The sequence below is a fragment of the Rhinopithecus roxellana genome, chromosome 10 (genome assembly GCF_007565055.1).
Source record: "Rhinopithecus roxellana isolate Shanxi Qingling chromosome 10, ASM756505v1, whole genome shotgun sequence".
Classification (NCBI taxonomy): domain Eukaryota; kingdom Metazoa; phylum Chordata; class Mammalia; order Primates; family Cercopithecidae; genus Rhinopithecus; species Rhinopithecus roxellana.
Window position 1 is genome coordinate 105434910 of NC_044558.1, and position 27798 is coordinate 105462707.

General features: G+C 42.4%; 1 protein-coding gene across 1 annotated transcript in view; it reads left to right on the top strand.

Moving 5' to 3' along the window:
* Nucleotides 1-27798, top strand: part of TMEM132D (transmembrane protein 132D) — an 867237-nt gene that overhangs the window by 48896 nt on the left and 790543 nt on the right. The gene's annotated exons all lie outside the window — the stretch shown is intronic.

The window sequence follows — 27798 nt, forward strand, 5'->3', positions numbered from 1 at the left end:
TCCTCTCTCCCCGTCCCCAGACCCTAGAGGTAACAGCTGTTCGGAATTTGGTGCAGTGTTTTCAGGCTTTACACATTTGCACAAGGCTTTTGCATGAGGTTGTGCAGGTTGTGGGTGACGTGACTTCAGTTGATGACATCCACATAAACCAGGGGCTGCAAGCTGTGGCTCGAGGGTCAAGTCTAGCGTGTGCCACCTGTTCTTGTATGTTCTGTGAGTTTAAAATCTTTACATTTTTTAAATGGTTAAAAACTCAAAATAAGGTTTTACAATGTGAAAATTGCACAAAATTCCAATTATGGTGACCAAACACAAGGTTTTATTAAAATCTAGCCATACTCATACATTGGTGGCAGAATTGAGTAGTTGTGGCAAAGACCCTATGACTCACAAAGCCTAAAATATTGACTCTCTGGCCCTTCATGGAAAGTTTGCTGGCCCCTGACATAGACCGTATTTGGAGTTTTACAGTGCGCAGCATGCACCGCTGTAGGGAAGCAGTGCTGTGAACATGGGCACACACATCATTTAAAAATAAAACAGTGTTAATGTACTGTAATTCATTGTATTACTGCTAACACTTTGGTTGCCTTGAATTTTTCACTATTACAAATCATGCTGCAGTAAACATTCTTGTACTTTTGTACAGCCCTTCGCATGTCACTGAAGTTCCACTTATCTCCAACCGAGAGCAGTGTTAATGCTGGCGTGTGTACAATGTAATCTACAATGTGGCAACTTGTGGTAAATGAACAATTTTTCAATTTAATATTTATTATCGTAGCCTGCGAGAAGGAAATCTGTTCTGACTGGTTTAAAAGAGTCTCTGTAATGAGCTAGGAGATTTTAAAATTCTAAATGTGAAAAGCAAGTCAACTAATTTCCAAATAATTGGGAAACTGTTCAGTATAAAGAAAATGTAGTTTTCATGTGCTCAGCTTGGCTGTATATGCAAATTTGATGCTGATTAACTTTCTAGAAGTCAGTTTTCCCTGTGGATACCAACATCTACTTGACTACATCTGTGCTAGATATTTGGAGAGAAGCATTCAGAATGAAAACTATATTTTCCGAGCTAATATTTGCATGAATATTGAGATGTTGTTCCCTTTGTGAAGTAAATATTGACCTCAGTTTCACCTTTATTTCTATGCTCTGATCCCCACGCACCAGTAACTGCTGATGACTGGGTGTTCCTCCTGGTGGAATCTGCTGGAACCAATAAAAAATGCCTGGCTGCTGTTATTTTTGGTGAGCTTTTTCTTTCAAAGGAATCTAATTAAGAAAATTATTTATTTTGTGTCCTCGCATGGAAAAGTCCCCCCCCCCCAGTGTGTGTGGCATTGCATAAATATGAATAAATTGTCATTGGTAACAATTAAAAGCATTTGTACTAAACATGTAGCCTCAGCTTGTCCTTTTACTGGAACATGCTGGTGGATTTGCAGAAAGCTTTCTGATCGAATGTTGCCAATTTCTGATCTTTATTCAACTCTAGGAAGTATTGTAGATAATGTCCTGATTCCTACAGAAGACATATGTATAAAATACCCTGTCCATACCCAGACCCCTGCAAGCAAACCAACCAAAGCAAGATAATGTGAACAACAACGGGAACCAACCCTTACCCACCCCGACGCCCTTGAAATGTGCATTGCATACTGACAGGAATCTTGATGTCGCCTTTGCTGATATTTTTGCCCCACCCACATCCCCTTAACATGTTTCATCTTTGCATGGCCAAGTTTCCCGTGAGCTTGGAAATAAGTGCCTGGTGCACATCCGCCATGGGGGCAGGCCTGGCCCCAGTAAAAGATACGTGTATTAAAGGGCTCAGGGTTGAATGACGACTTGGGGGCCCTGTGGAGTGTTCACCCAGAACTGGAAAGAACTCCCCTAGCTCCTTTCTCCTGTCTGTGAGTCACGTGTTCCTCGTCCTTCCAGATTGGAGCTTTGCAAAAATCAATGTGAGCACAGGAGACATGGGGTGGGTAGAGAGAGAGAGAGAAGAGAGAAGAGAGAGAGCGAGAGGGGAGAGAGAGAGAGAGAGAAAAGAGAGAGAGAGAGATCCACCACTTCTTTCTGACTTGGGCCTTTCACTTCCTCAGCTCTCACACAAAATACCTTCAGAAAGAAGCTAGGTCTAGGATCATGGTTTTCAAATCTACAAATATGTGGGAATTCCACACTTCAGTGGAGGCTCTTACCAAATAGAAGACTATTGCTATATGCGTGAGCATTTTTCTCTTGCTGTTAAGAACTTAAGCAAATACCCCATCCGTTTGACAAGACCGGCAGGGTGAGGTGGTGTGGAATAGCGCGAAGCCCCTGGGTTTATTCAGGGGTCACGCAGCACCAAGATAAAACCTTGGCTCTGGTATTTATTATTGTTTAATCTGAACATTTTCTGACTCAACTCCCTTATCTCTGTAATTGTGTATACTGATATCATAATTTATAGGACTGTTGCAAGATTCAGAGGAGAGAATGTTTATGCAATGCCTACCGCATTGCCTGGCAGGGAGCTGGCCTCGGTAAAGCTCAGTTCCTTCCCTGCACTTTCACTCCCCTGCTTTCCTCACCAGCAACAGTCATGGAGTGACCAGTTAGCTTTTGTAGATGATGAAGCCATATCCCTTTTTTGGTGGGAATGTCAATGGTATTGCAGTTTAATAATTATGTGGTATAAATAGTCATCTATAGCTGTGTTCACATGACTCTAGTAGATTCAAATTCAATTATTATATATAAAGGAATTTGATTTTTGTGAAGTCAGAGCAAACTGCCTCTCAAGGTTTTTATTTTCAGTTTTGGATTGATGACTCAAACTAAGCTGGGAGATTTGCTTTTTCCCCTAGAGAAACAGAAGTATGGTTTATGCTTGTATTTTTTGGTATTTAGGTATGTATTTTAGAAAAGCTTGCTTATATTCTTAAAAATGTTTTAAAAAGCAGCATATTTATATAGAGAGATATCAAAATGGAATACACTTGGGTTTGGGAAATGACAGTTGATTAAACATGACTAGACCACTGTTGAAGCTCTGAGATGTCCCTTTGTAAAAGTGGAGACTGGAAAACCAGGGATGCTTAAGGTCTAACTGGTTGCATTATAAACTCCTGTCCGTGATCACATAGAACATGTTTTTCTCTGGAACATTTCTCCTTAATTACTAAGCCCCTACTCCAATCTTGGGAGTGAATGAATATTCCAGCCTTAAAATAATAATTTGGAATTCTACAAGTGGCAGGAGGGGAAATACACTTGGCTGGGATGAGGCAAGAGGATGTGAACAGGAACAGTGGGATGAAGTTGAGGGAAGCAAGGAGGAAGATGAGTAGGACAGATAGTGGTGATAGAAGAATTCACTTCTTCACATGGCTGTCCCTCCCACTTCAAGGATGTGTTGACTCACATGTGCTGATGGGACCTTAACAACTCATTGGTTTCAACTCAAGATACTCTAAGAATCAATCTTTGGGAGTAACTAAAATGATCCCTCAAAATTATTTTGAATTTTCGTGATTTATGAAATTGAGAAACAGGAGAAATTAAAATAACTCATCAAAAAGACAAACCCAGTGAAAACGCCGAAGTGCCCACATTTTCCTAAACAGAAGCTATCTAATTTTCAAGTGACTATCCTACACCTCTACCCAGTACAGGATAGTCCTTGCTAAGAGTCAATGTAGACTATTTTACCTTCTCGATACCATTTTCTACTTTTTCCCCCATTGGAAAACGAGTCTTTTTGATGTTCAGATTTTTTAAGTGCTAAGACCAACCTACCCAAACAAGACGTTTTTATCTCAAGACTAAGCAGAAGCATTCCTGTACTGGGAAACAGTTCTCGTTATCTATTGAAGAACAAAAATTGTCACTTCTGTGTCCCAATTCCTTCATGCTTCATTTCAGGACAGATCCTTTAGGGACGATATGCACTTGAAATCTTTACAGAATCGCTGTGATGGTTTCCAAAGGAACCATTAGGAAATGATTTTTGAGTATTTTATGGGCAAAAAAACCGCAATTACTTTTGCACCAACCTAATAGATGTCAGAGACAAAGGACACACTCTTGGTTCAGAGAGGAAATCCTGCTGGAATAAATCGCCATGCTCAGCATCCAGAGGGGAGTCAACTCTCACTTAGTTGAGTTAATTGAACACATCAATCAACACATTATGCAAAATCATTGCTAAACTAGAACTTACATAGAGTGCTTTTAATTTGAGCAGACACACCCCCATTTCAGGTTCTTGGAGCTGATGAGTTCAGCTGTGTCATTCTGCTTGGAGTCCCTAACACTACTGCGGCCAGGTGGTGGATGTGGCTGGGGTCCTCTGAAGGCTACCCCATCCATGTCAGGTAGCTTCTCCCGTGGCTACCTTGGGATTCCTCATTGCATGAGTTTTAGGGTTGTCAGACTTCTTGCGCGACATCTCTTTTTTTTCCAGGGCAAGTATTCCGAAAGACAGGAAGTGGAAACTGCCAGTCTCTAAGGCTTGAGCCAGGAGACTAGCAGAATGTCACTTCAGTCCCGTTCTGCAGGGAGGTCAAAGCAGTCACAGAGCAAGGACGTAGACCTCACCCCTGGATTAGAGGATTGTCAGATATCTGTACTCCACTACAGCATGGAAAAGCAGTGAGTGTTCCTAATATTTGGAAATGCCTTTTGAACCAATGCCTTTGCTGATTTTAAGCTATGGCCAAGGGTGAACAGAGCTGACGGGAGCTGTTGGAAGCCCCTCAGACATGGGAAGACTAAAATTGAAGTTCAAGGCTACCACAGCAGCCAAGACTGAGGGTAAGAACCTGGAGAAGAGGGAAAAGCCTCGGAGTGATTCCAGCATTTTGCACCCCTGTTGCTCTTGAAACATTTCCAATTAATCACAGCAGACAAAAGGCTGGGGAATTGAACAGAAAGTGCCAGCTAAGAGGTCGAGGAGGTAAGCAACAGCTCATAATAATGTTGACCTACAGAGACAAAAATGAAGTTCAGGACCTGCCCAGGAGGATGGGCCAGTCAACATTCAGGCTCTTGGTTGCAGTTCCCAAACAGCCAGAAGCCTGGAACATGAGTGAACCAGAAATAATTCATCCTCACTGAAGCTCAACATCTACTTTGAAATAGTTCAAGCACAGCCTGGATTAAGAATCTCTCCTCTTACTCTATTGCCTGCTTGCAACAAAATAAATTCTCTCTGGGGTAAATTAATGTAATCCACAGTATTTATAATTTTTCGTGTACACTGTCTGGCGTCCAGTGAAAGATTTCCCAGGCATACCAGAAACTAAGGCCAAGGGAGGGGGGCAGAAATTGACTCATGAATGATCCAGATAGTGGAATTTTCATAGTGGATTTAAAAATAACTATAATAAATCAATAAAAGGAAACATGACAAGATTAGCAGGAAATTAAAATATATACAGAGAATCAAATAAAAATTCTAGAACCAAATAATAGAATAACCAAAATTAAAAATATGGTACTTTGGCTTAAGAGAATTTTAGAATTAGTGAACTGGAATACAGGTCAGGAGAAAATATTCTGAAGAGCAAATATGAAAGAGAGAAACAGAGAATTTTCCAAAGCTAGTGAGCAACATCAAGCCACAGATTCAAGAAGTGGTATGATGTCCAACCAGAATTACTGTAAAGGAAATCACACCTGGGTATATCATGATGGATTTGCTAAAAAGAGGAAAATGACAATTAACTTATAAGAAGCAACAATAAGATTAAAGTTGACTTTTCAACAGAAATAATGACATTCAGAAGACAATGGAGTGATGTGTTTAAGATGCAGAGAACCCCAGGACCTGGAATTCTGTATATAGAAAATATATTCTTCAAAAATGAAGACTACATAATAGTATTTTTGAAAAACCAACCAGAAAGACTTTGACACAGCCTTCAGTGAAAGAGATGCTAAAGTCATTTTCAAATAGAAGGAAAACCAGCTCTAAGCAAGCATGCAAATGTAGGAATGAATGAAAGGCTGTGATAAGTGCATGGGTAATTAAATGAAAATTGATCACACAGAGTAATTAGATAAACTTAGGTCAGTTTGAAGTAGGAAGTGAGACTTGACTCCAAAGGTGGGGCTTAGGCTCTGGACCAGATTGAAGACTACCTGAAACAGGGACAAGGCAGAAGCACCTCCCCATAAGAAACGCCCACCAGTCCATGTCAGTTTATCATTGCCATGGTAACACCCAGAAGTTGCTTCTCCTTTCCATGGCAATGACCCAATGACCTGGAAGTTACTACTCTATTTCTAGAAACTTCTGCATAATTTGCCCTTAATTTGCATGTAATTGAGAGTGGGTATCAATACGACCACAGAACTGCCTCTGAGCTACTGCTCTGGGCACACGGCCTGTGGAGCAGCCCTGCTCTGCAAGGAGCAGGACCTCTGCTGCTGCTCTTCACTGCTGCTTCAGTAAAAGCTACCACCGATTCACCGTTGAATTCTTTCCTGGGCAATGCCAAGAACCCTCCTGGGTTAAGCCCCAATTTGGGGGCTCACCTGCCCTGTGCCAATTTGATTTGAATTTTACTGAATATTGTTTATAATACAGTGATTTTGCTTTGAGAATCACTTTAATTTGGGTTAAATCTAATATGAACTTGTAATGAAATTTTGAGACAGACCTTACCAGAGGGGCAGCTGAGGGGCTTTTGTAGGATAATATTTAAACACAGTCAGTATCTCTAGAATTTCCATGTAGTAAGAGGAAAAGCAAGTATAGTGATTGCAGGCGTGACCCTTTCCATCTCAGATGTGTTTCATTCCCCAAAAAGGTTGTGGATGGTTTTGTTTTTATTTATTTCTGACTAATGTTAAATATGTTGCTTTTGATACCTCCAAAACAGCAGCACAAAGAAAGACATTCAGGTTTTCTCTGCCTTTAGAAGTTCTTCTTAGGCTATGACATTTCTCAGGAACTTAAATCTGCATTTAAACATTCTTATAGGGAAATGTTGTTTTGATTATTAGTTCTCCCTGGGATATTAGCCACAAAACAGATTTACTCGGTATGCATATTTTAAATACATGCATCCATACGTATTAATTTCATGTTTATTTCCCTTGAGCACATGTATTTTTCTTCTAGATATTGAAATAAAATGAATAAGCAAAGTACCTGATCTCACCAGTTCTCTGTACACCAAAAGGTAAACTTCTCGTTTTGAAAACACAGGGAAAGGTAGCACTTTAAGTATTTTACCAGCTAGCTCCATGGGCGTTTGTTTGATCTCGTTGCACTTGCATCAGAGGTAAAGGAAGCAGAAATGTCAGCTGATTATAGAGCATAATCATCACCAGATGTTTTGAAATCCCTCCTGTCTCGTGAGTAGATGACTCTATCCTTCCTTCAAATGGATGGTGCTTAGTGTGACCTCCACCACTCCAAGCCCAAATGGAAAGTGGATTTTATGACTCAAAATTCTCTTGTGACTAGTTCATTAAGGACTGTGATTCAGCCCCTTGACAATGCAAAAGATGAGTTCTGGGACCATAGAAGGGAGAGGTTATGATTCTGTTGGAACTGAAAGCATTGATTTCACTACGTGGCCTTAAGACACCTGCTTAGACTGAAGAAATTTCTCCAAGTGCAGCGTTGTTCTTCTCGTTATTTAGAGGTGCATAAGGGCTCACAGGCTTTGCTCAGAAAGTCCAGCACTGCAAGGTTTTCTTTTAGACCTGATGAGCTTTGTCTGTTCCGATGAACATCAGTGAAATTGTTGGACTCTTTAATAGTGGTAAATAATCTCCCTAAACATTGGGATTACATTCGTCTTGGCAAGATACATTACAAGAGAGATGAGGGATCCTGAAAGTAGAGTGGATAGGCATGAGACCTCATCTCACACACACTCCAGGTCAAATGCCCACCTGGCAGAGTGACTTGCAGGCTCACCTCTTCAAATTATATGCTTCTCATGCAAGCACTCTCTCCTTCCCCCTTCCCTCAATTTTTTCAAGCATGTAAAGTTAAATTGGCATACGTTACTGTATTTCATTAAAAATAAGATGTCATAAGATTTATCCCCTCTTCAGATGTGTTGAAATATGCAGGCTAGTATTGACCCAATGTAAGAATGCCTGTTCCATGACATTTCATAAGTTTTTTTTATTTGTTGGTTTCCGAGACAGAGTCTCACTCTGCCACCCAGGCTGGAGTGCTGTGGCATGATCATGGCTCACTGTAGCCTCCACTTCCTGGGCTCAAGTGATCTTCCTACCTCACCCTCCCATGTAGCTGTAACTACAGGCACATACCACCATGCCCAACTAATTAAAATTTTTTTTTAATTTTTTATTTATTTTTTAATTTTTTAAAATTTTAATGTACTATATTGTCCAGGCTGGCCCTGAACTCCTGGGCTCAAGCAATCCTTCCACCTCGGCCTCTCAAGGGGCTGGGATTCTAAGCAGGAGCCATCATGCCTGGCCACTTGATAAGTTCTGATAGGTTCAGGGAGAGGGCAGTTAGATGGTTGTGAAAGTGTCTTTCAATATCTCTTTTGTAGTGTGTCAGTAGTAGTTTTTTGTGTAGCTGGTATTTTTTTGGTGACAAATGTGATGTGTTTGTATTATAGACTCTAATACTGTGAGGTTCTCTTCCTGTCCATGCTCTTGTTTCCACTCATACAAGGTCAGCACCTCTTGAGACTGGTTGCTCATTTTTGTTTCTGCAGGTTAGTTTGATCCTTTTCCCTTTTGATTGCATAAATAATCTGTCAATATCGTTTAGCATGCAGTGGTTTTCAATAAATCATTTTTGCGTTCTACATTCCGTGTGTTTGATTTCTGTCTTGTGATTCAATGCAGTTATGATCACTTACGGGGTGGAATCATGTCATAAATTTGACGTGTTCTATATGAGTAAGAATATAGTAAATATTTGACAACGTATTTATAGACTAATATTTTAGATAGATTTATCTTCTAATTGAGGCTTTCTGAAAATTCTTAATCTATTATTTGGTCATATTCTTTTTTATTAAAATTTTTTTTTATTTTGGAAAATAGTAGTCTTATGTGGATTAATTATATGGAGATTCTTCTTCAAAAAGTGGGTTCTATGGGCAAGTATATTGAAGAAATACTGTGAGAATTAAACAACGTCTTAGAGGCAGTACTATTTGTATAATACACTATGTTCATAACATTGTCAGAGATTTGCAAACTTAACTCATTTGTGTTTTACATTTTTTGCCATATCCGGAACTAACAGTACTATTTTTTGCTGAATGTTCTCTTTTGTAGTGAGATACTTTTTCAATAATAAAATATTTTATCATAAAATTTTACATAACTAATATAAGTGGAAAGCCAGGATTATTTATGAAAAATAGAGGCTAAAAATTGAACACAACAAAAGCAAACAGGATGACTCGTCTCTTAGTAGATACGGTGTCCTGCTCTGTCTCCACTAAAAGGGGAGATTGGCAATGCTAGGGGAAATTAAAGATGCACCAGCAGGAAGCAGAAATCTCTCCCTTGCCTCAAATCTCAGATCTTTGGGAGGTCAAGGCTGGAGGATCACTTGAGCCAAGGAGTTCTAGACCCGCCTGGGCAACATGGTGAGACCCCATCTCTGCAGAAAATTAAAAAATCAGCTGGGCGTGGTGTCATGTGCCTGTAGTCCCAGCTACTAAGGAGTCGGAGGTGGGAGGACCGCTTGAGCCCAGGAGGCTGAGGCTGCAGTGAGATAAGATCACACTAATGTGCTTCAGCCTGGGAAACAGAGCAGGACTCTATCTCAAAACAAAAAATAAAACAAAGAGAAATATTTCTGCCTCAATGGCATCAATAGGATTGGCAAGAGATCGGAAAGAGAATAATTTCTTCACAGAATGACCCAGTCCTATTTAATGCCAGTTTTTTAAACCACCTAAAATCTCTGTGTCTATCCCCAGGGTCTCCATCACTTTGCGAAAATGAGATGTTGCAATTGTGGAGTTAGACATCCAGGTTACAACACACGCGTGCTTAGAGCAGGGGCTGGCTCTTAGGAGGCGCTTAACGAATATCAACCATTACGATTATTACTTAATGTTCCTATATATTAGTTTTATTTTTATTAAAGGGACCGGAACCCATTTATCCAGTAGACTATTCCTGAGTTGATTGCTTTGGTATTCTGGGGAAAAGAGAGGACATTCTCATTTAAATACAATTAATATTTTAGCAGCGACACATTCACCTTCACCACTTCCTCATTGATTTCTCCATCTGTGCCTCTCACTTCCCAAAACATCACTTTGCCTATTAAAAAAAGAGAACTTAGGGCAAAAGTTTCAGAAAGAGTTTAAATGAACATCCCAAGTAATATTAACATTTCAGGGCACCTCATTACTATTACAGAGGGAAGAAGGAAATACAGAAGCTAAAATTAACACACTCTTGGCAGAAGTTCATGGTTTTGAGAAAAAGTTTTTTTCTGAGCAGCCCTGGGACCAAGGGTTGATTAAACTGGGATTTCATCATCTCTCGGCCCTGAATGAATGAAATAAAAAGTCATTCAATCTAATTAGGCAATCTTACGAGGGCTTCCAAGCAACCACCTATGGCAATTTCTTTTTTTTTTCTTTCTTTTTTTAATCTTAAAAATAGATTTTTTCAGAATTATGTGAATCTTTTCTGTCTTCCTTTTGAGATCTGATACTCTCCAAGGGGGAAAAGAATAATTCAAGTTGAAAACTTTTGGTAACTACATTGTTGAGACTTTAAAAAAGTAGAATTACGTATATACATGGGTGTGTGCATGTGTCAAATACAGTATTTCATATGTAATGTGTTAACTCTGTGTGTTTATACATCGCAGTGCCCAGATTTGATTATTTTTACATTTCATTGTGATAAAGTTGAATACAATTCATCTGTATCCTGCTAGAGACTCCCCCAGTTCCGCAACCAAACAGCACACTCAGCTAATGATTGTTCTTAAATTTAGTCATCATTGACAATAACAATTCTAGGTGATAATTATTAAGCATTTCATGCTTTCCTTATTAAGCTGTAATGCTCTATTTATTAAGCACTAAGCAACCATTGCATTCGAGTGTTGTCGTATTTAATTGTTACAAGTCCCATGAGGCAGGAGCCCTTGTTCCGTGTTTGAGTATTAGGAACTGAGGCACTAATGGCTTCAGAAGCTCGCTGGCCTTGCTCATGCCGCCAGGGCCAAGCTGGAACTCAGCCTGGAGCTGGCCTGTGAAGCGGGCGGCCTCACCAGGAGCCGCCTTGCTGGAGGAAGGCCTGAGGGCGGGCTGCAGCAGCCCCCGCGCTGGGCGTTTTCCTTTCCGTGTGTGCATTCTCCAAGGTCTGGATTACCCGGAGGAATAAAAAATAGATATAAAATTTTTTTTAAATTATAGCAACTTAAAACTAAAACATTTTATTTTTTCATTATAATTCATTGTATGGATTGAAGTTAGAGAATGTTTGTATTTTGATGTCCGCGGAACTGTTCACTGAGAGCTTACAATGAAGGGCCGCAGGACGGGTGCTCAAATGAAGGAATTCAACCCTGGGTGCCAGGGACTTGGCATAGGCACTTTCGTGACTCCTCAGACAGCCTGGGAGGGGCGTCCTTGGGGCCGTAGTCGGGGAGGGGCCGGAAGCTCTGTGTAGGGGCCGGAAGCTCTGTGTAGGGGCCGGAAGCTCTGTGTAGGGGTCAGTGCCCAAGGTCACTGGAAAGCCCGGCAGGTGTGCTCCATGCCTCAGCCGACACCTTTCACCACACCAGGTGTGCTCTGCAGAGGAAGAAGAGCCTCCGGGAGCGGCGGTCTCTCACCCAGGGAGTGGACAAGGAAAATAGAGCTTTGATTTGTGTGTAATTTACATTTTATCCTAAACACTTAAAAACTTGAGGTTATATTTTGTAATGTGCATGATATATTAGTACATTCATGGGTGTCATAATACACCTATTTAGGGGCTGTGTTAAAATAGTCTTTACTGATCAGGGGTGCATTTGAATTTGGCAATGAGGAGTGTAGATGCCAGTGGGTGACACACTGCATGAACCCTGTGGGAGTCAGACACTCACGGACGTTCTGTGTGGGAGCTGGGTTTGATCAGTGCTCACCTCACCTCCCAGTCGCCGCAGGCTTGGCTCTGCAGCGGGTGATGGCCTCAGACTTAACTGCACAGCACCCACGTGGTTCCTTTGGGTCCGGATCGCCTCTGTGGAAGCTCCTATTCTCTTTCCCTTCAGATCTTCCAAGTGACCTGCTATGGACTGCCTGGGTGTTTGTAGTGTTTTTAATAGTATGCTATGATAGCTCTCCTTATATTCATATATGTTTTTCAAAATATGCTCCGTCTTTTTTAAAGGCATATTCCTAGAAGGGGAATTCCTGGGGCCAAGACTACCTACCTACTTTAAGAGTTTGAAGTTTAAGGCCAGGTGCAGTGGCTCACTTCTATAATCCCAGCACTTTGGGAGGCTAAGGCAGGCAGATCACCTGAGGTCAGGAGTTCAAGACCAGCCTGGCCACCATGGTGAAACCCTGTCTCTACTAAAAATGCAGAAATTAGGGCCAGGTGCAGTGGCTCACGCCTGTAATCCCAGCACTTTGGGAGGCCGAGGTGGGTGAATCACAAGGTCAGGAGTTCAAGACCAACTTTGCCAACATAGTGAAACCTCGTTTTTACTAAAAACACAAAAAATTAGCCAGGTGTAGTGGCACGCACCTGTAATTCCGGCTACTCGGGAGACTGAGACAGGAGGATTGCTTGAAACCGGGAGTCGAAGGTTGCAGGGACTGAGATCACATCACTACACTCCAGCCCGGGTGACAGTGTGAGATTCCGTCTCAAAAAAAAAAAAAAAAAAAAAAAAAAAAAAAAAAAATTAGCTGGGCATGGTAGTGGGTGCCTGTAATCCCAGCTACTCGGGAAGCTGAGTCAGGAGAATCGCTTGAACCCGGTGGTGGCGGTGGCAGTGAGCTGAGATTCCACCACTGCACTCCAGTCTGGGCAACAGAGGGAGACTTCATCTCAAGAAAACGAAGAAGAGTTTTAAGTTTAAAAGTTCCTATTCTAAACTGACCTCCAAAAAATGACAGTAGTTTATACTGCTAAATGGAATATAGCAGTGTGTGGAATATCAGTTACATTGTTCCCTTGCCAACAGTAAGTATTATAATTAAGGGGAAAAAGAGTATCTCATTATTCTTTTAATTTGCTTGTCTTTGATTACTACTAGGTTAAATCGTTTTCTTGTTTGCCGCTGGCATTTTTTTCTTTGGAGAATCACTCTTTCCTATTCATATCCTATGAATACTATTTTTTAGTGTTAGGGTATTTCTCTTTTTGATTACTTTCTAAGAGCTCATTCTGTATTTAAAATAACACTTGATCATATATGGCACAAATATTTTTTACCCAGTTTAACCAACAGTTACAGAGCCACATCTGCATTAAGCCTGTCTTTTCTTACTCCTCTTTCCTTGGATTCAGTGGAAGGGCGATGGGCAATCTAAAATCTAAGTAACTAAGAAATCAGATCTAGGGAAAGGTGCAATGCCTGAACTGGCCATTCTGACAGACAAAGTTTTATAAATGTTTTGTCTCTCTCCTTCCAGATAAGAAACCGTTGCATTCTCTCAAATTCCATCTAGACCATAAATGCAGTCTTTCAGATTTTTAGGAAGAGACTTGGAAAGACGCTTTCTATTCTGGAGCATACCTTGGGCAGTCCTTTTTCCTTGATCGTACCTGGGTTGATGAGTGATTTAGAAAAGACAGTGTGGACATTCTGAGTTAATAGTAGCTCCCCCATGGCTTTCAATCCTGATTTATGGTCATCCTTTAAAAAGACCAGGAATCCAGTGTAGCAGTTTCTGTAATGGAGAGAGCAACTCCTCCTGAAAAGCACATTGAATGATCAAATTTTATTGGTGCATGAAAACATCAGAAGTGAATATGCTTGTTTGGTGGGGCAGCTGTTTAGGCTTAGGTCTGGGTAGTTGCTTTATTTTTGTCTGAAGAGAGAAAGAAAAAAATAGATGTTTTGGATTACATTTTGTGGGTAATTATATATGACAGATGTATTAAATTAGCCATTCCAGGGTTTTTGGAAATCTGCCTCTAAACTATAAATTTTATTTGACTTTCTCATTTGCAGGTGGCACAAAACCATTTCATGTATATTTCATGGGCTCCGGAGAGGCAGGAAGTCCAGGAACTATTGCGATGTTTTAGTTCATTCATTCTGAGAGAGACATGGGTGGGTGGTTGGGAAGTAAATCATCTGCGTTTATGTTTTGGGTTAAAAATATTAACAGCAGATCAAAGACATTGAAAGCAAGCTTTTCATTTGGTGGGGGGAAAATCACTATTAGAAAGGTCTGAGCAACTTTGGAGTGGGAATAAATTACTTCTCCTTGGTTTTCATCTTTTAAAGCATAAATGCTTCTGTTTGGAGAAGTTGCCTCATTGAGGAAGAAAAAGGTGCTATTCTTTTTTGTGTATGTGCGTGTTTTTTGTTTGTATTTTGCCTGCAACAGTAGAAAATTTTAAAAAGCAATTGTTTGTAAACTTAGCAACTTAACAAAATTCATCTGGACATGTGAATTTTGTACTGAGGTCTTCAGTACAGTCCTCTCTGCCTTGTAAATAGCACCGTGGACCTGTGTTTAGTTTCGGTATTTCCAGCTCCCATGAAAAGGGAATATCCTTGAGAATAAATTATTTTAGGGAGATGTCAACAAAGAAAATTGTCACAAAATACTTTCCACAAACATGCATATTTCAAATAATGCAAGGAGTATCTATAAAAAAAATTACTAGACTTAGGTAGCACATATGTTACTGCCTAGATTACATAATTATTTCTGGAATACATTAAGTGGCAGTGGTCTCACACAGTGCTGTGTATTGACAACAAACATGTGTCCTGGTTTCCATTTCCTAGAGAGTGTCTTTGAACCCAACTCCTTTCTCCTGTAGGTTGGGAATAGATTTCTTTTCTTTTTCATTTACATTTTCTTCTTTGCTTTGCAAAATTTGGAATCAATTAGAGGGATAGATTTGTTAATGATTTCCTTAATTAGTCTGTTAATGGCTAGAACTACAATGTATTTTTTTAACAAGCTGTCCAAATCTTTACGTTTGTAAAGATGTAAGTACTGTACAATAATCGTTGCCTCAGACTGCTGGATTTTAGTAACTGTGTGTGTAAATATCAACAGACGCCTAGAGAGTCATTTTACTGCAGTAATTCATCTCTTTTTATGATTTTGGGGACCCTTTTTATGATTTAATGATTCATGGGAGATGTTTATTTTATGCACATAGAAGGAAGGTAGTGTCATTATGTTGTTATAGAAACATTACTTTTACTTCATAAACAGCTAATGTATACATCTTTACATTTATGAAATGTAGCATGTCCTTGGGTAATATGACATTCTCTCAGTTAGTATTCGGAGGTACACACACACACACACACTCTGCATTCCTAGAGACACAAGCAATCCACTTAATTATCAGAATCATTTAGTTAACAAACACCAATTCTGTTGATCATAGGAAACACTGCATAGATATTGAGATTCAGCTGATGGAGAACTCTCTCTCTCCTGTCTCAAGAGGATGCTGAGATCACAAGGTCTCAGCTCCAAATGTCTGCAGAGGTCAGGGAGCACATTAGACCAGAGGATTAAGCCAGATGTGAAATGGTAGTTGGAGCAGACGGGGCTTTTTAAAGGATTTTGCAAGATCTAACCATCCTTCCTTTGAGAGGCTCCATCACAGTCATATTAAACATGTGACATGCACTCACCCTCCATATGAAATATGACTAATAGGTAAATATATAGCCATTCAATGGCAGTTGATGCATTGACACAGCTACATGAGTTGGGATTGTTAGGATGTGCTGGGTACTGGGACATCCCAGGACTTCACAGAGTTGTATTTCTCATTTCAGTTATATGTTTAGTATAAGACAGTGAAGTCCTGCTGCTCAGAGAACAGGCTGATGGAAGCTTGAGCATCTGGGAGTTGTACCATCTGTCCCAGGAGGGCTCCACGCCTTCCCATAGTGGGGAAGAGAGCCCCTAGAGGGTCAGACTCAAGCTCTGAGGTGCTCCAGCAATGAAGGGGCTGGACCATTTCTGCTCAGAGTGTGTAGGAGCACAGCTGGTCCCAGGGACTCATCCCTGCAAGGCATTGGGAAAATATGGGAAGGCACGTGAGTATTAGGTGTGCCATAGATGTCCCTGCCCTGTTTAATCAAACAACTATACTATACATTTAAAGGATTTAGCATTTTTCCAACCAACATAGTAATTTTTCATATCACAGTCTTTTTTGCCCATGATTTTTTAAAACCTCATGCACAGGCTGGGTGTGGTAGCTCAAGCCTGTAACCCAGCACTTTGGGAGGCCGAGGCAGGTGGACCGTTTGAGGTCAGGAGTTTGAGACTAGCCTGCACAACATGGTGAAACCTTGTCTTTACTCAAAAGAAAAAAATTAGCTGGGCATGGTGGTGCTTGCTTGTAATCCCAGCTACTTGAGGGGCTGAGGCAGAAGGATCGATTGCTTGAACCTGGGAGGTTGAACCTTCATTGAGCCAAGATCGCGCCACTGCACTTCAGCCTGGGTGACAAAGTGAGATCCTATCTCAAAACACAAACAAAAACTGAACCCCTCAAAACCCTAAAACCTCATGCACAGAAAATTGAGTTAACCTCAGTTTGAGGACAGACTCTCATTAACCCCAGCAAAGCCCTTTCCTTTCTGTATTTTCTGCTTTTCCTGCATCTCCTTGCACTAGGGCCATTTCTCATCTCCCATGGGTGCCGATCCTAATGCCTTTGCTATCAAGCCTTAAATATCCCTGCGTCTTTGTAAACGAAAGACAGACGTCATGTGCGCATGTGTCTTAGTGCATATGGGTGATGTTACCGTCTATCCTGTCTTCCTTTTTTACCTGCTTCATTCAGTAAGCAAGTGTTTCCTAAGATCTGGGCACGTTGCTGTTTGTTCATCTCCCTTCTCTTCAGTTCTCCATAGTATCCATCTTTATCAGTTCCTGTTCGGATACCAGAAAGCTCATAGGTTCCATCCATTGTGCCCCAAGTTCCTGATGAGTAAAACGGCCCAGCGTGCTGCCTGTGGGGAATAGAGCGTGTGCTTTCCACTTCAGATGGTGCGATTCAGATGATTTTAAGACAGTGCTGGCCTGAGCCCTCTGTGGACGGGGTTCCATCTGTGGGTCTGCACTGTGAGCCCTGCCGCCTGATGCCTTCATCACAGGAATTGTGCTCATCCTGACACAGACTCAGGTCCTGCTGCTCACAGCCGGGGGCCAGAACAGAAGCGAGGAGTGGTGAAAGGAAAGCGGCTTTATTCAAGTGCTAGCAGCTGGGGCATGGTTAGGCTCAGGTCCTTGAAAGACCATTCGTCTTTCAGGGCTGAATGAGGAGGTTTAGGAAGAAAAACTGTATGGGAGATATGCAGGAGTGGTGTGGGGCGCGGGGTATAGGTCCACGGGCCCTGTTCCAATGGCTATCTTGAGAAATTGCCTGTGCGGAGGTTTGGTTGCCATTCTCTTGATGCTGGCCCGATGGTGGTGGTGGACTCATTGTCCATAACTCCTTTTAAGCAGGAGGATTCTGCAGCTGGGTCTCGGGACTGGTTTGTGTCAAAACGAGCCTCTAGAATTTCTAAGCAAGTGCATACTTAGAGGAGCGAGCATAGCACATCGGAGTGCCTGGTGGAAAGGAGGGAAGTGAAGTCTGAAAGTGCATTTCCAGGCTACATTCTGAGATGAAGAAGGAAAGGAAAAAGGAAAAACTGTAAAATGTGTTTCAAGTCTGGGCCACTCGGTTATGATCCCTTGTGGAGTAGATGGGTCTCAGTCCTTGAGTAGTGACTCGAAGGGTCCTGGGGAGGAAGAACAGAGCTGACACCCCCTCAGTGATTCCCCAACCAGGCTGGGTGTCGAATCTTCTGGAGAGCACATTTGAAAGTGAGGAATCCTAGGTACTGCTCGTATGTGACATGCTGGAATTTAAAAAAAAAATAGTTTTAGGCATGTAGGCATTAGGAACAACAGCCAAGATCCCCAGACCTACTTATGCTATTTGCTTGAGAGGAATTTCTTGTAGACGACACCGACTTGTTAAATGCCTTGCCCATGGGCAGAGGAGTGGAAACTAGAGCTGAAATTGGGGTCGGTGCCTGTGGCAAAGGGCTGCGAATTTCACATGGGTAGAGCTTTAGTCTTAGAAAAAGCACAAATTCACATTAAAAACAGGAATGAAATGAAATAGAAATATTCTCAGTTTTTTGATTTTTTGAGATAGGTTCTTGCTCTATTGCCCAGGCTGGAGTACAGTGGCGTGGTCATAGCTCACTGCAGCCTCGAACACCTGGGCTCAAGCAATCCTCCCACCTCCTTCTCCCAAGTATTTGGGACTACAGGTGCACACCGCCACACCTGGCTTTTTTTGTTGTTTGTTTGTTTTCATTTTTTTGTAGGGATGGGGTTTCATCACATGGCCCAGGCTGGTCTCAAACTCCTAGGCTCAAGTGATCCACCCACCTCAGCCTCCCAAAGTGCTGGGATTACAGGCATGAACCGCCATACCCAGCCCAGAAATATTCTTTCATGGCGAAGGAAGGAATTCCAAGAGCAGAAAGGAAACAACGTTTGCCTTTGTGTGTGTCTGAGTGTGGCTTACTTGAGGTCTGTATTAAAAACAATTCAGTTGCACGGGTCATGCATAAATGCAAGGACAATTTATCTGGAAAAATATGTACGGGGCCTACGAAAGCCAAGTAGAATTGTGTGTGGAGCACACACTAAGCCACAGGACAGCCTGGACTCAGGCACAAGCATCTTCAAGGTCAAAGTCTGGACATCGGCCAGAGGCATTTGTAATTTGCAAGAGACAACAGTGTGAAGAATCCCGTAGGTCAAGGGTGACTTTCTGAGAGTGACCAGCTAAGGTAGGAAATAGAGGCGGATCGCTAGAAAGAGTTAAATGAGTTTATTAGTTCTTAGCAAGGTGGAACTTGGATTGAAGGGGTTGAAACTAAATTCAAAACAAGCTCTCTGACAGGTAAAAGTGGGATTATTGGAGACAGTGCCTTTGAACGACTTCCCCAGGATTCAGAAAAGTGACAGCTCCATAAAGAAAGCCTTCCTCTCAGATCATGGCTGGGTTTGGGGCAACAGTGACAGGTGGAACGGAACAAATCCCTGCAGCGGCCCCTGGCCATCTCTGAGCCTGCGCATCTCAGCCCTTCACCTGCGGGGCAGAGGCCTGGGAGGAGGCAGAGGTGGCCATGCTGGCATGGACCTAGCACTGCAGAAGCCACAAAAATACTCGGATATGCATCATCTTGTTTGACGCTCCCAGTGACCCTATAGGGGAAGCTGGGAGGATGTCATCTCCCCGTTTCATAAGCAAACAGGCTCCATGGCTGAGGGAAGGGTCTGCAAGCTTTTTTGTAAAGAGCTATGTAGTAAATATATATCCTATTTGATATGTTATATACCATGTTAGAGAATATATGTTTATGATATATCCCTTTACAAAAATATTATATGTGTGTGTGTGTATATATACACACACATATATATATATAATTTGTAAAACACATGTGGTCTCTGTTACATCTCCTCCTCCTCTGCTTCCTCCTCATTCTTTCCCTCCCACTTTTTCCTCTCCTCCTGTTCTTTCCCTTATTCTATATCTCTTCCTCCTTTTCCTTCTTCCAACCCTTTAACAATGCTACAAAATGGCTGGGCGCAGAGGCTGACTCCTGTAATCCCAGCACTTTGGGAAGCTCACGTGGGCGGATCACGAGGTCAGCAGATTGAGACCAGCCTGGCCAACATGGCAAAACCTCGTCTTCACTAAAATACAAAAAAAAAAAAAAAAAAAAAAAAAGAGCCAGGCATGGTGGTGCTACTCAGAGGCTGAAGCAGGGGAATCTCTTGAACCCAGGAGGCGTAGGTTACTGTGAGCCGAGATTGTGCCACTGCACTCCAGCCTGGTGACAGAGCAAGACTCAGTCTTAAAAAAAAAAAAAAAAAAAGAAAAAAGAAAAAAATGCTACGAAGCATGCTTAGTTAGAGGTCCTGCACAAACAGCCTGGGGGTTGTTGGGAGGCTGGAGGGCTTACCGTAACTGAGTTTAATGGCTTGCTCCAGTTTTCTCTGGTCAGTAGAAGAGCTGAGAGCTGGTGAGGTCTGTCAGCTCTAAATCCAGCTGTTTTCTACTGAAACTAGATGCAGGTGGCTAATCATTGTTTTAACTGTGTAATCATTCCTTAGAATACAGAATAATAGAGAAAACCGCTAAGTCATGGTCTAAAGCATCCACACGTGTTGTCTCCTTTGGAATCCACCCTGTTTTATTTTTCACAGCCGAGCTGGCCGAGGCACCGGGTGCATAATCCCCATCTGGGGTCAGAAGCTGTCTGGCCTCAGAGCGCCTCTCAAACCCACACTCACTTGGCTTCAAAGACCACAGTCTTTCTGTGTCAAACATCATTGCGCCTTGTGATGGAAGCAGACACACACAATCGCATTTGCATATTCAGTGGTGTGCGTGTGTTGGGGGGACAATGGCTGTCTGCCCTAAGGACTGCAGCCTTGACAGCGTCATCTGTCAGTGCCCATGTCAGCGTCTGTTCTCTCTTCTCTGGATATCAGGGTCTGGAGTTCCCTTTGGGAAACCACCTTTCTCCAGCCCTTCAGTGATGTGCGGGTGAGTGGGCTGGGTGCCAGTTCCTGGCTCCAGAGGTGGGTACGTGACTTTGGGGGCAGGAATAACCAGGCCAGTGAGATTCCATTTCAGGACTCGTGGTGGAACTTCTAGAAACTAGAAGCCTGGAGAGAAAGACCTTGGAAAGAGAGAGTCTGCCTGTGGGTGGAGCCAGCTCCCCGCCTGAGCCTAGGAGGGAGGGAAGGGGAGGAGGAGAGCCAGACAGAGAGTCCTGGGGTGTCTCCAACACTTGACTTAGAAATTTGAGTAGCATGCAGTAGTAAAAATCACTTCTCAACTTAACACCCAACTAAGTTGACTTTTCTATCACCAATTATTGAAAGTCCTGAGTTAAACACTCAGGTTTGAGTTTTAAAATAATCGTTGTAATAATAATAACTAACTTTTAGAAAGTGCTTTCTACATAGAGAACAATGACGAGACAAGGCCCAGTCATTTCGGGAGGTTTATTTCCCAAAGTTAAGGACGAGTGCCCGTGACACAGCCCCAGGAGGTCCTGACAACTTGTGCCCAAGGTGGTCGGGGCCCAGCTTGGTTTTATACGTTTTAGGGAGACAGGCAACATCAATCAATTTATGGAAGAAGGATACTGGTTCCATTCAGAAAGGCGGGGACACTGGAAGCAGGACGGGGGCTTCCAGGTCACAGGTAGGTGAGAGAGGAAAGCTTGTGTTCTTTTGAGTTTCTGGTAAGCCTTTCCAAAGGAGGCAATCCAAATATGCATCTGTCTCAATGAGCAGAGGGCTGACTTTGAATAGAATGAGAGGCAGGTTTGTCCTGGGCAGTTCTCAGCATGAATTTTCCTTTTAGCTTTTAGTGATTTTGGGGGCCCAAGATATTTTCCTTTCACAGCTCTTCTGGATGACATATTAGTGTGTATGTTGTCATCTCTCTCTCTCTCTCTCTTGCTCATGTGTCTGTATGTATTGATGGATATGTGTGTGTATCACATATATATGTATGCATGTATATGTGTGTATGTATGTGTATGTGTGTGTATGTGTGTGTGTGTGTATGTGTATATATGTGTGTATGTATGTGTGAGTGTATATGTGTGTATGTGTGTGTATGTGTATATGTGTGTGTATGTGTATGTGTATGTGTGTATGTGTGTGTATATGTGTGTATGTGTATGTATGTGTGTGTGTGTATGTGTATGTATGTGTATGTGTGTATGTATGTGTGTGTATATGTGTGTATGTGTGTGTATGTATGTGTGTGTGTATGTGTATGTGTGTATGTATGTGTATGTGTGTATGTATGTATGTGTGTATGTGTGTATGTATGTGTATGTGTGTATGTTTGTGTGTGTATGTATGTATGTGTATGTGTGTATGTATGTATATGGTTCTTCAATCCTTCCAGTGACTGAATGGAGTAGATATTGCCATCAGCCTTAATTTGCAGTTGGAGGATGGGGGTATGGGTGCAAATACCCTGTGTCTAAGGAAACAGCTCAGAGCCTGAGTTCTGTGCCACTCTGTATCTGAGAGGCTTAAAGCTGAGTGAGATCACACTCGAGATTCTTTTTCACAAGTAAGTAATGAAATATAGCCTGAAAGGAGACAAATAAACTTAAAACCTGAGGTTTTAGCTGGAGATTTGCTTCAGCTGGTTGCAGCAGTCTAAGATCTGACCTGGGTGAGCGTCATTCTCATTGATGGTAAAAGCTCTGGGCTTCTCAGAAAAGACACCCTTATTTTTTGCCCTCTTGACTTTGGGTGATTTCAGATGAAGTGTGGAGAATCACCTACCCTTCTTTCAGGCAACAAGGTTGATGCTTCAAAAGCTTCCCCCTCTCCTACACTCTGTAGTGAAGCTTTCCAGCCTCATTTCAGTTTGCACCTGAGACTTGGTCCTGGCATTTCCTGGCAGAAGCAGGAATGAAAACCAAGGGGCTGAGGTGACTCAGCTGTTACCCAAGGTCTGGAGACTGTTCCAGGAGTGGCTCAGGACAGACATTGACCTCTGTAGACAGGGAGACCCTGAGTTTGGGTGAGCTGGTGTGCTTGGCGAGCTTTAGTGTCATTCCGTAGGGGAGCTTTGGGTGCCAACTTCTCCACCTTTCCAATCCCATAAAAGCACATTTGTCATAGCAAAAATTGTGCTGTACTCAGTAGTGGAATTGGATTTCACAAGCTTTATTGCCACCACCCCTAAATTCCGGGGAAGAGGAAGAGGAAGAGGAAGGAAGTGTCTCTTTCTGGGGTGATGCCAATCCCTGTGGTCATCATGTTTCAGAAGAACCACTGAACTCTGTGATAACCACGATTATTATAGCCATGATTCTGTTTTGGTTTTTTTTTCATTTTCTGATTCTCATTGTGCTTTGATGCCACTGGTTTGTTACAGGAAGAACATATCAGCTAGGAATGTCACTGGCTGCAAATAACAGGAAATTCAATCAACAGAGCCTTAGCCATCTCTGGGCTTGTTTGTCTCACATAAAAAGAAGTCTACAAATCAGTAGCTGCCAGCATCCTTGGTTCAGAAGCACAGTGGCGTTGGAGATTCGCATTGGTTTCTTGCAATTAATTCCCTCAGCCACGTCCTCACAGCGACAGTATGGCTTCATACCCTTCCACCTCTGTCAAAGGCAAGGTGCAGAAGGCTCTGGGATAGAGAATTTTGCCTGTTTCTCTCTTGACATAATTTTTTCCTCTAGAGGATACCTTTCATCCTTCTCTTCTCCCTCCCTTTTTTCTCCCCTCCTTTCCTCCCACCCTCCCCCCTTCCCTTCCTTCTTTCCTTCCTTTCCTTTCTTTCCTTCCCTTCCTCCTCTTTATTCCCTTTCTTCTCTTCCTCCTTACTTCTCATTAGCCCACAGGGAGGATAAAATGTATTGAGTAGCCAACCAACCATATCTCCCACAAAGAACATGAATTTAATTTGAGTGCTCATATTGTACCAACATAATAGGTAATGGTTGTGATATTGGGAGGGGAAGCAAGACTGCTGTGAATGCTAATAGATATTTGGGGTTTATCTGCATGGATAAATCAGAATTGTTAACATTATTTATACAGATAATAATTACATAATTTCTAAATTCACAAAAATAGTTTGGCTTAATGATTTCTAAATGTATGCAATATAACATTAGGTGGCTTTTATTAATTCTATTTATGTAATGGAGAAGCAAAGACTAATAATCCTGAATCTTAAATATGCCCAAAGAACAAGCTAAGGAAAATTCTCTGGCTCTGTGAGATGAATTCCTGAGCCTTTGCAAAGAGGGTGAGAGATCATTTCACAGAACCTTTGCCAATAATTTCTCTGTCCCAGGCCCCCTGCTTAGCCTTTATTTTGCTACTGTGGGTATCTTTGCATATGATTTGCATACAATCATTCTCATTGCAGTAAAAGAATAAGTTATTAATGTTCCTGCTGTAAACTGGGTGAGCATAAGCTTTCATTTGCAGAGTCTGTCTTTAGGGCACACTTCATTTTACTTAGAATAAATTATCATACATTTATCGTTAGTTAGCAAGTTATTAACATTAATATAAACAAATATGTGGCCCATTTCTTTAGGAAGATTATGGTTTTAATCACTTAGTGGCTGTAGCAGGCAGCTTATACATATTTTATTTTTTAATGGATGTGCTTTCTCAGTTTCCATACTCACATTAAAAACATAATTCCAAGCACTTTGCATCTGTTAGCTCGGAATGCACTTAACTGAGGTGAGGGGGCTAAAAATTAACTTCTCCAGTGACAAACAAGAACTTCCTCAGACACCTTTTTACACTTGAGGCTTGCTGGAATTGGTTTGTTAAGGATGTCTGGGTTTATGGCAAGGAATGTTTTGAAATTTAATTTAGTGAACTGTCATAGTGGGAAACACAGCAGGCTTGATACCTGCTCAGAACTTGGGTTCCAGCAACCGCTAATGAGGAAGGACAGAAATGACCGTGGACTCAGTCTAATCAGCCATAACACTAAAATATTTAAAAAGTTGCAAAATGCCCATTAGTATTGTGCAAATTCTAGTCCTTGCTTATATGAGGACCGTGGATGGGAGAAGAAAGCCCGTCTTGGTTCAGCTGCTTACAGTTTTTAGCCAGTGCTCCAGGGTTCTGCCTCAGGGTGTGAGCATGAATTTGGGGGCTTAGAAACTGGAGAGGACTCTTTGTTAATTGGGTGCCCTTGGGCAAGTTACTTAGTTCTTCAAGCCTCAGTGTCTTCATCTGCAAAATAGGAATAATCATAGCACTTACTGCATAAGAGAGCCTTAAGCATTTAAGAAGGTCAAGCCTGGAGAGAGCTTAGCAGAAGACCAAATATAGAGACGTGCTTAATTATTAATTGCTATTATTAAGAGTGATTATTATGAGATGTTAAATTGCCTTCTGAACCACCAAATAAGGATCACTAAAATCAGTCCATAATTTAGTATTTTGCATATTTCATTATGGTGTAATTTTTAGAATAGTTATTAGCACAGACCCTTTTTATTTTTGCATTTCAGTTCAAGACGACTTATTTAGTCAGCTTCTGAGAACAGACATCATCAAACAGCTTTTCACTCTATTTTTCTTTCACAACTAGGTCAAAGCAGGGTTTTGATTTTTTTCCTTTTTTCCTCTTTTTCTCCATCGTTGTTGCTGGTTGACCAGCGAGGCTTCTCCCGACACTTCGATTCACCCAGTCCTCCGATGGATCTCGCTGTCTCAGGCCTCTGGCCCTGCTAGTCCATTCTGTACCTTGTTACCAGGCTAAAATGTGTCCATACCTACAAAATCCAGTCCAATCCCTATCTGTTGGCTTTTGAAATTCTTTAGGCAAATAGCCTTCTGGTGTGGGGCATTGGAATCATTTTCCTGACCGGGTCGCTATCACAGCGGGAGGATTCCAGCACTTCATGAGTACAAAGTTAAGTTCAAAGGAGATCTTTTTCTTCTTGATAAAGGACTCTTGTGTCCCAGGAGCAAGACGGGCTGAACTCATTCTGTGCCTTTACCACTAGAGACATGAGGAGCTACAGGCGCGGTGAAAGGCTGACTGAAGGGAACTTGTCATGTGTACTGTGGGCTGTTTCTCCTTGTCTCTTTTCTGTCAGGAAATCAGCTGTGTCATTGCTGTATCAAACAAAACGTATGACACTTCTAGGCGGTTTAACCCAAAGAAGATTTATTTCTCACCCATGCTATGTGCCCAGCTCTGGTCAGCAGGATGGGCCCCTCTTTTGAGGGTCACTCAAGGACTGAGGCCGATGAAGGCTGCCTTCTGGCCCCTGCTCCTGCGGTCACAGTGGAGACACATGTGTGGCCCTTGAAGTTGTCACCTGAAAGTGACATGTGGCTCTTCTGCACAGTTCAGGGATGCAGCAAATCTCAGGATCACTGCTGACTTTATACTTTTTATTTTATTAACTTGGTTTTTTTAGAGACTGGGTCTTCAGCCATCCCACTACTGGGTATATACCCAAAGGATTATAAATCATGCTGCTATAAAGACACATGCACACGTATGTTTATTGCGGCACTATTCACAATAGCAAAGACTTGGAATCAACCCAAATGTCCATCTGTGACAGACTGGATTAAGAAAATGTGGCACATATACACCATGGAATATTATGCAGCCATAAAAAAGGACGAGTTTGCATCCTTTGTAGGGACATGGATGCAGCTGGAAACCATCATTCTTAGCAAACTATCACAAGAACAGAAAACCAAACACCGCACGTTCTCACTCATAGGTGGGAACTGAACAATGACATCACTTGGACTCGGGAAGGGGAACATCACACATCGGGACCTATCATGGGGAGGGGGGAGGAGGGAGGGATTGCATTGGGAGTTATACCTGATATAAATGAGGAATTGATGGGTGCTGACGAGTTGATGGGTGCAGCACACCAACATGGCACAGGTATACATATGTAACAAGCCTGCACGTTATGCACATGTACCCTAGAACTTAAAGTATAATAAAAAGAGAAAAAGAGACTGGGTCTTGCTCTGCTCCCCAGACTAGAGTGCAGTAGCGGAATCACAGCTCACCGCAGCCTCTGCCTCCTGAGCTCACGATTCTCCTGTCTCAGCCTCATGAATAGCTGCAATTATAGGCATGCGCCACCATGCCAGCTAGTTTTTTAAAAATTTTTCGTAGAGATAAGGTCTTGCTGTGTTGGCCAGGCTGGTCTTGAACTCCTGGGCTCAAGTGATCCTCCTGCCTCATCCTCCCAAAGTGCTGGGATTGGAGGCATGAGCCACTGCACCTGGTTACACCCCTCACTTTGAAGTGTCGGCCTGGAAGGAATGTTTGTGTGTAGCCTGGATGGCAGCCACGGTGGCCATCCCGAGGGCACAGTCCACCCCATACCATGCAGCCCCTGCTGGGTAATTGTCTGAAAGTGGTGAATCCACCCACCCAGCAGCACACACAATGGCTCCAGATGCATGAAGTGGCAGAGAAGAGACACTGGGCTTGGGAGAGTGCAGGTGGAGGGCCTTGTGTCCCCAGGGTATGGCAGGGGAGTCTGGTGTCTCCGATGGGTCAAGAGGACATTATGGAAGGTGGGTGGAGCTTAAGCCTCTCGCCAGTAAACCTGTTAGCAGAGAAATTGATGAGTAAATAAGGGACAGCAGTGGTGGAGTGCACTGCCCAGTTGGTGGATGGGAGAGGAGCTTGAGCCTGAAACAGTCACCAACCCAGGAAGACACAACAGAAAATGGGCTGCGCGCAGTGGCTCACGCCTGTAATCCCAGCAGTTTGAGGGGCCAAGGCGGGCAGATCACCTGAGGTCAGGGGTTCGAGACCGCCCTGGCCAACATGGCGAAACCCCATCTCTTCTTAAAAAAAAAATACAAAAATTACCTGGGTGTGGTGGCCTGTACCTGTAATCCCAGCTGCTTGGGAGGCTGAGACAGGAGAATCGCTTGAACCTGGGAGGTGGAGGTTGCAGTGAATTGAGATCATGCCACTGTACTCCAGCCTGACAGAATGAGACTCCATCTCAGAAAAAAAAAGAACAAAACTGTCCTTGTGTGTTAAAGGAACAAAGTGAGCAAATCGGAA